Source organism: Lepidochelys kempii, chromosome 13 (genome assembly GCF_965140285.1).
Source record: "Lepidochelys kempii isolate rLepKem1 chromosome 13, rLepKem1.hap1, whole genome shotgun sequence".
Classification (NCBI taxonomy): domain Eukaryota; kingdom Metazoa; phylum Chordata; order Testudines; family Cheloniidae; genus Lepidochelys; species Lepidochelys kempii.
This window is the reverse complement of record NC_136392.1, coordinates 35,329,410-35,344,353: the sequence shown is the minus strand read 5'-3', so window position 1 is coordinate 35,344,353 and position 14,944 is coordinate 35,329,410. Positions and strand designations below refer to the sequence as shown.

Below are 14,944 nucleotides of genomic sequence, written 5' to 3'. Positions count from 1 at the left end.
CAGCAAGCAGAGCCAGGGGGGCCAGAGAAGCAGCCCAGGGGGAGCAGGTCCGTGCTGGGAGCAGCGTCACAGAAGCAGCCCAGGGGGAGCAGGTCCGTGCTGGGAGCAGCGTGACAGAAGCAGCCCAGGGGGAGCAGACCTGTTCTGGGAGCAGAGCTGCAGCAAGCAGAGCCAGGGGGGCCAGAGAAGCAGCCCAGGGAGCTGGAGGCAGGGCAGCAGGGTGGAGCGGGAGCTGAGGGAGAGTGGTGGAGCAGGAGCTAGGGCTGGAGTTCAGAGAGAGCTGGAGTGGGGACACCCTACCCCTGCCCTAAGTGACCACAACAAGGCTCGGGGTCGAGCCCCGCAAGAATCCTGGGCCCAGCCTTGTTAGCGTTACAAGGACTCTGGCACACAGGAAAGTGAAAGGGGAGACCTTGAGGTCAGGCCGGCCTCTGGGTATAGGAAGTGGGAGTGAGGACTCAGATCCTATCACTAGCCCATTTAGTAGTGAAAGGGAAAATAGGGGTAGTGTATAAGCCAGGAAAGTTCCCCACAATAGCGGGACCATTCCCATGCTTACACAATACCTCATGGGACCAAAACATTGTCACAGGGGAGAATAGGAACATTGCATCAGCATCCCATGATGCACTGTGTTCCCTCCCTCATATGAACGGCAAACAACCCAATGGTTTTCACACCATAAAACTGCCATGTGTACGCCATAACCCCAGAAGCATGGAGCCTACTCTGTGTGCATCTCAAACACCTCACGCCTTCTTCTGCAGTATTTCGAGAGCTGAAGTAGGGCCCACCGTGCGGAACACAGCGCTGTCCTTCAAGCGGCCCTGCTGCAAGCCATTGACAAAAACAATTTACAGTTGCTGCTGGCAGTCACAGAGCAGCTGCAGTCTGTTGAGCGCCGTTTCTGGTCCTGTGAAACAAGCACTGACTGGAGGGTCTGCATTGCTTTGCATGTATGGGATGATGAGCAGTGGCTGCAGAACTTTTGAATGCAGAAAGCCAGCTTCCAGGAACTTTGTGAAGAGTTTTTCCCTGCCCTGCAGTTCAGCAACACAAAAATGAGAGCTGCTCTGACAGTGGAGAAGCGAGTGGTGATTGCTATTTGGAAGCTTGCAACGCCAGACAGTTACCGGTCAGTGGGGAATCAATTTGGAGTAGGTAAATCAAGTGTGGGAGCTGCTGTGTTTCAAGTGTGCAGGGCCATTAATCAGGCTTGCAGGACTTGAGCTACCATGCTAAAAATATCTGTTTAGATAGTGATTTCCAGTTGTGGCTCAGGTTCTGGAGCCCACCACACTCCCAAGGCTTCAGAACTCATGTCAGAATGTCTACCCAGCTATTTGGAGTGCAGAAGCTAGAGCCCAGCAAGCCCAAGTCTGTTAACTCAAGCTGGGTGGCTCACTGCCATGGGCTGTGCAGACATACCCACAGAAAACATCTCAATCACCAGGTCAACATAGAGTATCCATCAGTTCTTACACGGCAACTCCAACTCCATTACAAATGTATTACATTTTACAGCTGGGAAAAAATGTTGGTGGAGCATTTTTCAATTTTTCAGTTTTGTCAAAATCAAAAGGTTTTACAAGGTGTCAATTTTGTCACCATTTTCTAAGGAAGAAAAGACAAAGCATTTCATTTTTATTTTATCACAGGGTGGCCAAACTTACTGACCCTTCAAGTCACATATAATAATCTTCAGAAGTTCGAGAACCATCGGGCATGCCTGTTAGGGCTCTGGGCTTCTGCCCCGTGGGGTGCACCTGCCGGGCCATCGGCCCCACTTCTTCTGAAGCCCTGAGCCCAGCAGGTGTGCCCTGAGCCTCAGTGCCCCCTGTGGGGCTAAACCCCTGAGACCACCCCGCCACAGGGCAGAAGCTCCCCTTCCCCCTGTCTGGTAGGTGGAGAATGGTTGGGGGGGTGGAATCTGCGAGCTGCACTTTACCTGTAAAAGAGTCGCATGCAACACATGAACCGCAGTCTGATCATGCCTGCTTTATCATTTCAATTCATTTTGTTTTGAGTTTTATATTATATTAAAACAGTCATGTTAATATTCTATTCTATTTATATATTATATTTAATATTATTCATACAATATTATATTTAATATTTTAATATAATAGAAGAGTCTAAACAAAATAAAACCACATTATCAAAAGGCAACAGTGTTACCTTATCTCAGGGAAATGTTTTGACATTATCAAAATGAAATGAATCAATATTATCAAAATATAATATTTTTATGTTTCCAAATCCAAAACTTTCAGAATCTTTGTTCCATGGGAAATTTAATATTTAATTCCAATTTGGAAAAAAATTGTTTTGAAATTTCAGAATTTCCCATAGAATGGAAATTCCAGTCTCTAACTGGCTCCATTAAACTTTAAATATATATATTGTCCAGGTTCTCCTTCAGGTTTTGTTGGATTTTCTCTAGATACAATCCATGGCAAATGCAGACTTGGGAAATCAAACATCCATCACAGAATTCATCCTCCTGGGATTTGGGAACCTCCAGGAACTGCACTTTCTTCTCTTCCTGCTGTTTCTCGTAACATTGCGACCATGGTGGGGAATATCCTCATCGTTGTGTTAGTTGTGGCTGATCAGCACCTTCACATGCCCATGTACTTCTTCCTGGGGAACTTGTCCTGCTTGGACACCTGCTGCACCTCCACCATCCTGTCCAGGGTGCTGGCCAGTCTCCTGACTGGAGACAGAACCATTTCTGTTAGCGGTTGCATCACACAATTTTATTTCTTTTGTTCTCTGGCAGCTACATAAAGTTATCTCCTTGCCATAATCTTATGACCGGTATTTAGCAATTTGTAACCCCCTGCATTATGCAGCCCTTATGAACAGCAAATGTTGCCTTCAGCTAATGGCTGGTTCTTGAATAAGTGCTTTCTTGGCCAATTGGTTAGTGATATTTTTGGCATCACAATTAACTTTTTGCAACTCCAATGAAATTCCCCATTTCTTTTGTGACTTCTCCCCAACTGTAAAACTCTCCTGCAGTGACACCACCATCATTGAACTTCTGACTTTCATCATGGCCTTTATATTCACAGTGACACCATTTCTGTTAACCCTGACATCCTATGTTTGCATCATCACCACCATCCTGAGAATCCCATCCACCAGGGGGAGGCAGAAGGCATTTTCCATCTGTTCCTCTCACCTCATTGTGGTGACCATTTTCTATGGAACCATAATCATTGTCTACATGCTCCCAGACACCAATACACTGCGAGACCTGAACAAAGTGTTCTCTGTCTTCTACACAGTCCTGACTCCTCTTGTCAAATCTCTCATCTACAGCATGAGAAACAAAGAAGTACACAAAGCCCTGAGGAGAACGACTGCCAATAAACAGAGAGCTTTTTGCAAGAGCTAAGATGATCTTATCTCATTCCATTAGGTTCAACTGAAATAGGAGTAAATTTACATGCTTGAATGAGTGAGAACAGCACATTCTAGGTAGCCTGAGGCTGGCAACTGGAATTCCACTATACAGAGTGATGGCACACTGTGGTTATCAACAGCTACAGAGGAAGAGTCCAGTGGCTGAGGTGCTACCCTGCGTTCTGGTCTTTGCTTTCCTCAGAGACCTTTGTGATCATGAATTTAGTCTCTCTGAGCCAGATTTTTTAAAGGATTTAGGAGCCTAAAGATGCAGATAGGTGCTATGGTTAGAGTATCATAGAATATCAGGGCTGGAAGGGACCTCAGGAGGTCATCTAGTCCAACCCCCTGCTCAAAGCAGGACCAATCCCCAATTTTTGCCCCAGATCCCAAATGGCCCCCTCAAGGATTAAACTCACAACTCTGGGTTTATCAGGCCAATGCTCAAACCACTGAGCTATCCCTCCCCCGAAAGTACTCAAGCTCTATTACAGAGGAGGCCTCGAACCCGCAGGCTTAACGTACCTAAACTGCGTCTAACTCGCTGCTCCCCCAGGCTGGGCCACACACTTCTTACAGAGTAGTGTGCCTCTGCTTAAAAATAAGAGGAACCTAGGCACTTTGGGAGACCATTAGAAGTGTAAGTTTAAAAGTTAAGAAACGGACAGGCTATATGACAGGTTTCAGAGTAGCAGCCGTGTTAGTCTGTATTCACAAAAAGTAAAGGAGGACTTGTGGCACCTTAGAGACTAACAAATTTATTTGAGCTTAAGCTTTCGAGCTGTAGCTCACGAAAGCTCATGCTCAAATAAATTTGTTAGTCTCTAAGGTGCCACAGCACAGACAGTCTACATGTAATCAGCCATCAATAATAACAATAATAAATGGTACCTTTCTTCTATAAATAAACTGGGCACCACAAGTATCAATGATAATGATAATAATTACACTTAGGGACAGATTTTTAAAGGAATTTAGGCACCTAGTAGGACTGTTAAAAGCACCAAGCACCATTGAAATGGGTGAGGTTTAAAGTTGAAGCTAGACAAATTCAGCCTGAAAATAACGCTCATATTTTTAACTGTGAACTCATGAGATACAATGTGATGGGAGCCAGATCAGAAAGTCAGGTAGACTGGCCACACGCACTTCAAATTGTTCGCCCTCTATAACACTGATAGAGAGATATGCACAGCTGTTTGTCCCCTCCCCCCATGTATTAATACATACTCTGGGTTAATTAATAAGTAAAAAGTGATTTTATTACATACTAAAAGTAGGATTTAAGCGGTTCAAAGTATTAACAGACAGAACAAAGTGAATTACCAAGCAAAATACATGTCTCTCTCATCTGTTTCAGAACTGAAGACAAAATGGTTGTGTTCCCATAGCGTCTCTGTCCGCTTGCTTTTCAGAGCAAGATACCAGTTCCAAACAGTTAAGCTCCCATGTCAGGCTCCCTCCACTATCATTGCTGTCCCACTTTGGCAGGCTTATGCATTTTAAAAGTTTACTTTTTGCGCATGGAGTCCTTGCAATAGTTTTAAACCAATAGTTTTTTGACCAAACCCCAGTGACTGCAGATGCATGAAAGTCAATAACACTTGGCACTCAGGGGCACGGGGAATAACTCAGTGGTTTGAGCTTTGGTCTGCTAAGCTCAGGGTTGTGAGCTCAATCCTTCAGGGGCCTGTCAAGGGCCTGAATTTTAGGGTACAGATGTGGGGACTTGCATGAAAGACCCCCTAAGCTTATTTCTACCAGCTTAGGTTAAAACTTCCCCAAGGCGCAAAGTGGATTAGGCTAAACGCTGTCACCACCAAGTGCTTTAACAAAGAACTGGGAAAAAGAACACTTGGAGTTCCTATTTCCCCAAAATATCCCTCCAAGCCTTTACACCCCCTTTCCTGGGGAGGTGTGAGAATAAACCTGATGAGCACAAACCCCTTGGAATTTTAAGACCCAAAAAACCCAATCAGATTCTTAAAAATCAGAACTTTATTAGAAGAACTTAAAAAGATAAGAGAGCAACTCTGTAAGATCAGAATGGAAGATAATCTTACAGGCCATCAGATTCAAAACATAGAGAATCCCTCTAGGCAAAACCTTAAGTTACAAAAAGATTCAAAAACAGGAATACACATTTCCTCCAGCACAGCAAATTTACAAGTCAAAACAAAGAAAACCTAACGCATTTTCTAGCTAGATTACTTACTAACTTTACAGGAGTTGGAGAGCTTGCATCCTTGATCTCTTCCCAGCAAAGGTCTCACACAGACAGACAGACAAAAGCCTTTTTCCCCCGCCTCCAGATCTTGTCCCCTCATTGGTCGTTTTGGGTCACAGCGAGGTTACCTTAGCTTCTTAACCCTTTACAGGTGAAAGGATTTTGCCTCTGGCCAGGAGGGATTTTATAGCACTGTGTACAGAAAGGTGTGATACCTTTGCCCCCCAGATTTTTGGCATGGTTCACACCAGAATGTGGCCAGCAGCAGCCTTTCGGCACTGTGTGGTAGGGAAGGGATGGGATCTGCTACCAGCCGCCGGGGAGGAAGAGGGGGAGGGTTTACCTGGCCCATGTCTTTGCAGAGCACATCAGGGCCTGGCTAGATATGTATCCGGGTGGCCAAAGTACTTCAAGCTGTAGGTAGAGAGTGCTCCGTTTGACAGAACACTTCAGGCCCTAACTAAATATTGATTTGGGAGGCTAGAGCACTTCAGGACCTAGCTAGAGATTGATGTGGATGGTGCTCAATTCGCAAGGAGTCTCTGTGCACCTTGTGAGATTGTTATTCTGATGCTAAAAATGTTCTGTCCCCCCAAAAAATCACACCTACCAATCCCCCCGAAAGAAAACTAAATCTAAAAGTTTCAACCCACTGTACCAAAGCAGAGTTTTTCCACCCCGAAAGGGGAAAAGAACTGGAAACTTCATGATGTCTATGAGGAGCTTCCTTATTGTCATCCATTTTACATGGACGGTGCTTAGGTACTACATTGAAGGGCAGCTTTATAAGTCCCTGAGATAACCTTTAAAGATTTCCATATGTAATAGACTAAGGGTGTTGGAGTGTGTGGTCCAGATCAGTGCATTTTGACAGAGGAAGTCTGGGTCAAAGTGCCGAATTCCTGGGTATGCCAAGGGTGGGTTACATTTGGGAATTATCTCCCTTCTCTTTGCCTCAGTTTTCTCTCCTGTGAAATGAGGATGATGTCACTTGATATTCTTTGCGATGTGCTTTGACATCCATGGCTGGAAAGTGGTATGTAGGAGTTCCATATGATCATTAAAGGGACTGTAACTAATTTCCCATTCACTTGGGCTCTTCACCCACACAGCACTTTTGCAAACGGGAGATTTCCCTGGGGATTAGGATGCCAATTGCAGCTGTCTTGCTGTTACACTGTTTGAACAAGTAACACAACATCAACTCCCCTCTGAAGGGAACCCAGAGCATCACAGGCATTAGTCCTTAGGGAGATCCCAGCAGCAGCAGCAAGGGCCAGGGGTCAGCTGCTTTCCCTGATAAAACCTGTAGGAACCCATAGCAGGAGGCACTAAGGGTCTGTGTGATGTCAGCAGTCAGCCTGGGCAGCAAGAGGCACCTGTCCCAGCAGCCACACACAGGGGCTTCCCAGGACCTAAGACAAGAAGGGTGTCTGACACCAGCCCCAGTCCCTGGCCTTGGAGGGCACACTGCTGCATACCGAGGATTGAAGGTGAGTATCACTAGCCTTGGGTCAGATCCTCAGGTCCTTGTTCTTATGCAGCCCTTGCTCTGAGACACCCTCTTGGACGGTGTCCCCACATGCTGGGAGCTGTGCCAGAGGAAGGACTTCAGAGTCGGTTTCTCTGTGGTTTGCAGCTAGAGCCATGGATGGATCAGAAAGGAGACCCAGCTCTCATCTCTGCCCTTACACACTGTGTGTCTGTCTTCCCTGCACTATCGTGCTCTCTGGCTGGCTGTTCCCTCTCTCTCTCCGACAACTCATTGTTTGCTCAGGGACCTTGCCCCTCAGGTTCTCAGCTGCCTCTACAGACTTTTCTGGGGTGCAGATTCCAATGCACCTTCCCAGCCCAGTGCTGAGATGCTGAGTGTCTCCTGCTGAGTGTCTCCTCTATGGGTTTCAGTGGGAAGCAGAGAGGCTACCAACGTTTCTTGGGTGGTACTGAGCTTCCCCTAGGAAAGTGTGTATTTTAGAAACATACTGAATGGAGGCTGGAATCCTTACAGATTAGGAAACATCGACCTGTGTCTGTGTCACAACCTTTGCAAAAGCACTGACTGCTCTACCTTAATTTTTGCAGACAATGAGTATTAACAGCTGTTAGGGCACCAGCCTGCAACTTTGAAGACCTGGGGGGTGTAGGATTCATACAAGGTTCATGCGCTTGGCAACATTCAGGGCACACCCGGAGTGTTGTGCTGGACCTGTGCACACACGGCTCCTTTCAAGGGCATCAACCTTGGAATCTCGCCCAGATGTTGTGAATCGTGGGAAGCCTCCCAGGACTGGGCTCAAGGCCCGAGAGCAAGGAATGCGGTAGATAGAAATTGGTAAATAAGAATGTTAAACAAAGCCAGTGTATTCCTTTTATCTGTTGGAGAATGTAATGCGCGGGGGGAGAGAAAGAATAAAGGGGGAAGGTGGAAAGCTGATAGGCAGAAGCCTGTTGGCAGACCAGCCGCTTGCTTGCTAAAAGCTCTGTGCTGTCTTGTCATTGAACCGCCACAACTGGCACCCAAACATGGGGCCCTCAGCACTCACCTCGCCTGGCAAGGGTTTCAGACGCGTCACTCATCCACTTCGTGGATCCCGGTGAGTATTTTTCGTTGTGGTAAGTATAGGAAGCTCCCTCTCTGCTTTGCAAGTGCAACACCGCAGTGAGCTACAGTATTTGCTGCGTAAGGCTCAGCACGACTGCCCCACTCGAGAACTCACTCTCCTGCTACAGGAGGTGAGTGCCCAATGCCCGTGGTACCCTGAAGCTGGAACCCTTAAGCTAGCGGACTGGGAGCGGTTGGGCCAGATATTGCACGAAGAGCCTCGGGCACCCGTGCAGGCTTTACAAGCCTGGCACCTCTGCCGCGACGCGATACAGCATGTCGCCTCGGACAGGCCCTCCCTCGCGAGGCTGGTGCTCTCACCACTCCCATCCGCTCCTGCAGCCATCCCCCCTCCTGGTGATGCAACACAGTGTGTCGCCTCGGAAAGACCCTCTCCTGCGCCAACAGAGGGGCTGCCGATCCCGCCACCCCGTCCGCTCCTGCAACCATCCATCCCCCTGCTTCGCCCCCAGTGCCTCTATTACCACCACCTCCCTGGCCTTCCCCACCGGAGCCGGTGTGTGATCACCATCCCCACCATGCTCCGGGGCCCCCTGGGGCGTCGTCCGCGTCTGCTCAGGGGCTTTCGCTGGTGCAAGAAATGGTTCACGCAGCGAAGACTCGCTCAGATATTACAGCGGAGGAGCTGGCTGATCTGGTCTCAGTTTGTCCGGTGACCTGACAGGATGATGGCCAGGGCAACCAGGTTGCAAACTGGGTCAGTTTGCCTTACTCGGTGATCAGAGAGGTAAAGAAAGCGATTCGTGAGTTTGGCCTCACTAGCACCTATGTACGTGGTCTCCTTGAAGGGCTAGGTACTGGGTACACCCTGATCCCTGAAGATTGGAAGGCGCTGTTGCGCATGATGCTGACACCCAGTCAGTATGTTATTTGGCTTAGTGAGTATCGGCAGATGGCGGAACGCCAAGCCCAGGTATATAGACAGCAAGGTATCATTTATGAGCACTTGGCAGGGGAGGGCCAGTTTGCTACCGTTCAGATGCAGTCTCAACTCCCTCAGGCCGTCTTCTCCATTATTTCCACCTGTGCCCAGCATGCTTTCTGGAAGGCCCCAGATTCAGGCAAGCCTACCAAAAGCTTTGCCAGTATCCATCAGGGTGCATCAGAGTCCTTTATGGATTTTACCAACAGATTGCAGGAGGCTATCCTCCGACAGGTGGATAGCCCTGCAGCAGCTCAGGAGATCCTGTTAAAAATGGTGGTTGAAAATGCGAACGAGGATTGCCGCCGTGCTCTCCAGGCGGCACAAGCCTCTGGAATTCTAGAGCTGTCAGACATGCTGCGGGCGTGCCAAAACATCAGCACACAAGCACATAAAGCTGGGGTTATGGCCGCCGCCCTGCGAAAAAGCGGGAAGGAGGGGAAGCGTTGTTACCACTGTGGTAAGGAGGGTCACTTTCAGCGGGAGTGCCGCTCATCGACGGCACCTGCCCGCCCCTCAAAGAAGTGCCCCAAGTGTCGGAAGGGCTATCACTGGGCTAATCAGTGTCATAGCGGGTCGGGAAACCGCACAACAGGTCTCCCCCGAACCCAGGGCCAAACGGGGGAGTTTCCCACTCAGACAACTGTTCGTCTGCTTTAAAATCCATAGACTCCATGAGGGCAGCGACTGCCGGAAGTGCAGGGCTTGATTTGATTATGCAGGAGGACGCTGATTTTCAGTTGCCAGGGGAGGTTTGCACCATACCTACCCAGGTGACGGGACCTCTCCCTGACGGATTTGTGGGTCTGGTTCTCCCTCGCTCACACGCTGGGAAACAGGGTTTTTTTTGTCATCCCAGGAGTCATTGACGCCGATTACAACGGCGTTATTAAGGTTCAGGTATGGACCCATCTTCCGCAGTCGCTCCTGCGTGGACGGTCACTTGCACAATTGATTTTAGTCCCCATCAGGTGCCAGCCGCAGAGGATCAAGCCCGGGGCAGAGGCGGCTTTGGATCGACGCTGTCTCAGTTGCCGTCTCACAACACGTCCTCTCCACTTGTTGCTCTAACAATGTCGGTCCGCCCCTCGAAACCTCAGTTAACACTTCTCTTAAATAATGTTCCTTTTACAGGGCTGGTGGACACTGGAGCTGACGTTACAGTGATTCATGATCTGGAATGGCTGGTCGGTTGGCCAACAGTTCCTTCTAAAGAGTTGTGGGGGATTGGGGGTAGCAAACCCGGGCACCAAAGTTTGTCTTGGGTCATGGTCTCTAAACCAGGAGGCCGTGCCCTTGCTACAATCTGCCCTTTTGTACTCCCTGTCCACCTCAATATTTGGGGCCATGACTTACTTGTAAAGCTGGACACCACCCTCGATATTAATATATAATGGCCCAAAATCCTCCCTCACGCACCTTGCCATCCGCATTACCATTAGTATGGCAATCCTTAGAGCCCGTATGGATTGACCAGTGGCCCCTCCCCTTAGAAAAGCTGAAAGCGCTTCATTCACTTGTACAATAACATTTGCATGCACAGCGCTTGAAGACCTTTACTAGTCCTTGGAACTAGCTGCTGTTATTTTGGCCTTTCAACTTTTTGCTGATTGTCCCTTTAGTTTGATCGTGGACATGCATTATGTTTATCAGGTAATTGATCATTTACCCCTTGCCCTTATTACCCCTCAGGTCGATGCAGACCTTCTTCACCTGTTTTTGTCCTTACAGTATCTCATCACCACTCGAAATTTCCCTTATTTTGTTGCTCAGATTCGCAGTCATACCCCTCTGCCTGGGCTACTTACTGAGGGCAATGCGCGCGCTGATCGCGCGTTACGTGGTCAGGTAAATTCCCTTTTTTTGACCCCATTGAAAGCCAGGCCTTTTTTCATCAGTCTGCCTCTGTTTTGGCCCGACAGTTTCATATTCCTGCTGATCATGCACGTTCTATTGTTTGTTCCTGCCCCCACTGTGCCGCTGCTGCCCCTACCTTTTCTTATGCCGTTAACCCCAGAGGTACCGCAGCGAATCAGCTGTGGCAAATGGATGTCACTCACATGCCACAATTCCGCCCCTATTCATTTTTACATGTTTCCATTGATACCTATTTGGGATTCCTCTGGGTGACCCCACAGCATGGGGAAGCCACTACCAAAGTTATTCACCATTTGCTAGCCTGTTTTGCTGTTATGGGTCGCCCGAGCCAGATAAAAACGGATAATGCCCCAGCCTACTGCTCCACAGCCCTTTCCACCTTTTGTTCCCAATGGGACATCCGTCTCAAACACAGGATCCCTTATAATTCCACAGGCCAAGCTATTGTTGAACGTGCAAATCGCACGCTAAAAACCTTGCTCGACAAACAATTAAAACAAGGGGAGCTGCGTCTCCAAACCTTAGGAGACATTCAGCAACAAATGCATATCCTTTTGTTTACTTTAAATAATTTAATGCTGAACGCAGATCAGCAGACCCCCGCGGATCGGCATTTTCACAAATCCGAGGTACTGAAAAGACTGCGTGTCTATTACCATCAGCTGCCCGATGCGCAATGGCTGGGCCCAGTACCTCTAATCACTTGGGGTCGGAGATATGCTGCTGTGTCTCTCCCTGCAGGACCGTTGTGGGTTCCAGCCCGGTGTGTGCGACCGGCACTTAAACAACATGGCATGGCACCAGGGGCTGTCGAACCCCATACCGGAGTTTCAGCTGACCTTGGAGGAGAACGCGGTGCCTCCCGGGTTGACAACGGCGGGACGGAAACGGAGGAGGCGTAGCGTCCCAAGCCAGCCCGTGACATGGGGAGCAGTAAAAGCATTGGTTGCTGCGGCTCAACGAAGACTGGCAGCAAACCAACAGCCAGAGACTCCTGAGACTTTGTTTGTGGCAATTCTCACCCAAATTACTGCTAATTTGGTATTGATTGTATGCCTTTTGTGCCTTCTATTTCCTATAGGGGTTGGCTCGGGAGCGCTTCCTCCGTTACGAGCCCGAATGACATATAATCTATGGGAAAGACTGGCTTCAATAGCAAATGTTACCCACTTTTGTTTATCTGATTTTGTAGCAGCTGAAGAATTGTTAGGTACGTGCCTTATTTTAGTATGTCATCACCCTGAGGAAATTGGGAATGAGATGATGCTCGCTGCTTACGTGAACCTTTCTTCCCAGTACTCTAGCATGGCTGATTGGGACCCGGCCAATTACACTTTACCTTCTTAAGCTTATTTTTTGCTGTTGCTGTGTGCAATGTATTTCCTTTTTGTTAAGGCTTTGTCGAGACCCGCCCTGGCAGGCTCCACGAGTTATGTCCTTGTCTGTCCGGGAGTTAATTGGCTTGCAAAAGCAAATTGATGGCTACCATGAGATGGCCGTGCACAAATAAATAAAAAAAGGAGGGGATGTAGGATTCATACAAGGTTCATGCGCTTGGCAACATTCAGGGCACACCCGGAGTGTTGTGCTGGAGCTGTGCACACACAGCTCCTCTCAAGGGCATCAACCTTGGAATCTCGCCCAGATGACATGAACCGTGGGAAGCCTCCCAGGACTGGGCTCAAGGTCCGAGAGCAAGGAATGCGGTAGATAGAAATTGGTAAATAAGAATGTTAAACAAAGCCAGTGTATTCCTTTTATCTGTTGGAGAATGTAATGTGCGGGGGGAGAGAAAGAATAAAGGGGGAAGGTGGAAAGCTGACAGGGAGAAGTCGGTTGGCAGACCAGCTTGCTTGCTTGCTTAAAGCTCTGTGCTGTCTTGTCATTGAACTGCAACAGGGGGGTCTCTTCTCTGCTCAGCCGCAGCCTTTCTTCCACTGGACAACCGCCCGCCAAAATGCTGCCAAGAAGCGTTGCCGTTTCTCAGCAGCATTTTGGCGGCGATGCTTCTTGCTGCCCACAGTCTTCTGGGAATAGGAATATGCTATTCCCACAGAAAGGTTGGGGACCACTGATCTAATGACTTATAGCCTTTAAGGTCAGAAGGGACCCTCGTGATCATCTAGTCTGACCTCCTGCACGATGCAGGCCATAGAACCTCTGTAATAGACCCCTAAACTCTGGCTGAGCTACTGGAATCCTCAAATCGTGCTTTAAATACTTCAAGTTACACAGAATCCACCATTTATGCTAGCGGCCCATGTCCCAGAGGAAGGCAAAAAACTCCCAGGGTCCCTGCCAATCTGACCCAGAGGAAAATTCCTTCCTGACCCCAAATATGGTGACCAGTTAGACCCTGAGCACGAGGCCAAGATCCACCAGCCAGACACCTGGGGGAGAATTCTTTGCAGTAACTCAGAGCTCTTCCCATCTAGTGTCGCATATCACCAGCCATTGGAGATGGTTGCTGCTAGCAGTCATAGATCGGCCACGTGCCATTGTAGACAGTCCTATCATATCATCCCCTCCATAAACTTATCAAACTCAGTGTTGAAGCCAGTTAAGTTTTTTGTACCCTCTGTTCCTCTGAGAAGGTTGTTCCAGAATTCATTCCTATGATAGTTAGAAACTTTCACCTAATTTTGAGACTAAACTTGTTGATGGACAGTTTATCTCCATTTGTTTTTGTGTCAACATTGGTACTTAAATAACTTCTCTCCCTCCCTGGTATTTGTCCCTCTAATATATATAGAGAGAGCAATCATATCTTCCCCCAGCCTTCTTTGGACTAGGATAAACAAACAAAGCTGTTTGAGTCTCCTCTCATAAAATAGGTTTTCCATTCCTTTGATCATTTTAGTAGCCTTTTTCTGCACCTGTTCCAGTTTGAATTCATCTTTCTTAAGCATGGGAGACCAGAATTGCACACAATACTCCAGATGAGGTCTCACCAGTGCCTTGTATAATGGCACTAACACTTCCCTGTCTCTGCTGGAAATACTTCACCTGATGCATCCTAGGACTGTAGTAGCCTTTTTCACAGCCACATCACATCACATTGGTGGCTCATAGTCATTCTGTAATCAACCAATACACCCAGATCTTTCTCTCCCTCTGTCACTTCCAACTGATACATCCCCAGTTTATAGCAAAAATTATTGTTGTGAGTCCCTAAATTCATGACCTTGCACTTTGCACTATAAATTTCATCTCATTTCTATTACTCCAGTTTACAAGGTTATCCAGTTCTTCTTGTGTGATATTCCAGTCCTCCTTCATATTGGCAATCCCTCCCAACTTTGTGTCATCCATAAATTGTATTAGCACACTCCCGCTTTTTGTGCCAAGATCAGTCATAAAAATGTTAAATAAAATTGGTCCCAAGACTGATCCCTGGGGAACTTCAGTAGTAACCGCCCTCCAGCCTAACAGTTCACCTTTCAGTACGACCCGTTGTTGTCTCCCTTTTAACCAGTTCCTTATCCACCTTTCAATTCTTATATTAATCTCCTTCTTCTCCAATTTAACCAATAATTTCCCATGTGGAACTGTAACAAATATCTTAATGAAATCCAGGTAGACTAAATCTACTACATTTCCTTTGTCTAAAAAATCAGTTAGCTTCTCAAAGAAAGAGATCAAGTTGGTCTGGTATGATCTACCTTTTGTAAAACCATGTTGTATTTTATCCCAGTTGTTCACCTCTATGTCCTTAATTACTTTCTGTTCAAAATTTGTTCTAAGACCTTGCATACAATTGAGGTCAAACTAGGAAGCCAGTAGTTTTTTGCCCTTTCTTAAAAATAGGAACTATATTAGCAATTCTCCAGTCATAGGGTGTGACCCACCAAATTTACAGATGCATTAAAAATCCTTGTTATTG

At 47.5% G+C, this 14,944-nt stretch overlaps 1 pseudogene; it reads left to right on the top strand.

The window, feature by feature from the left end:
- The first annotated feature begins 2,452 nt into the window (after positions 1 to 2,452).
- LOC140897238 (olfactory receptor 11A1-like) lies at positions 2,453 to 3,403 on the top strand (annotated as a pseudogene).
- The last annotated feature ends 11,541 nt before the right edge of the window (positions 3,404 to 14,944 follow it).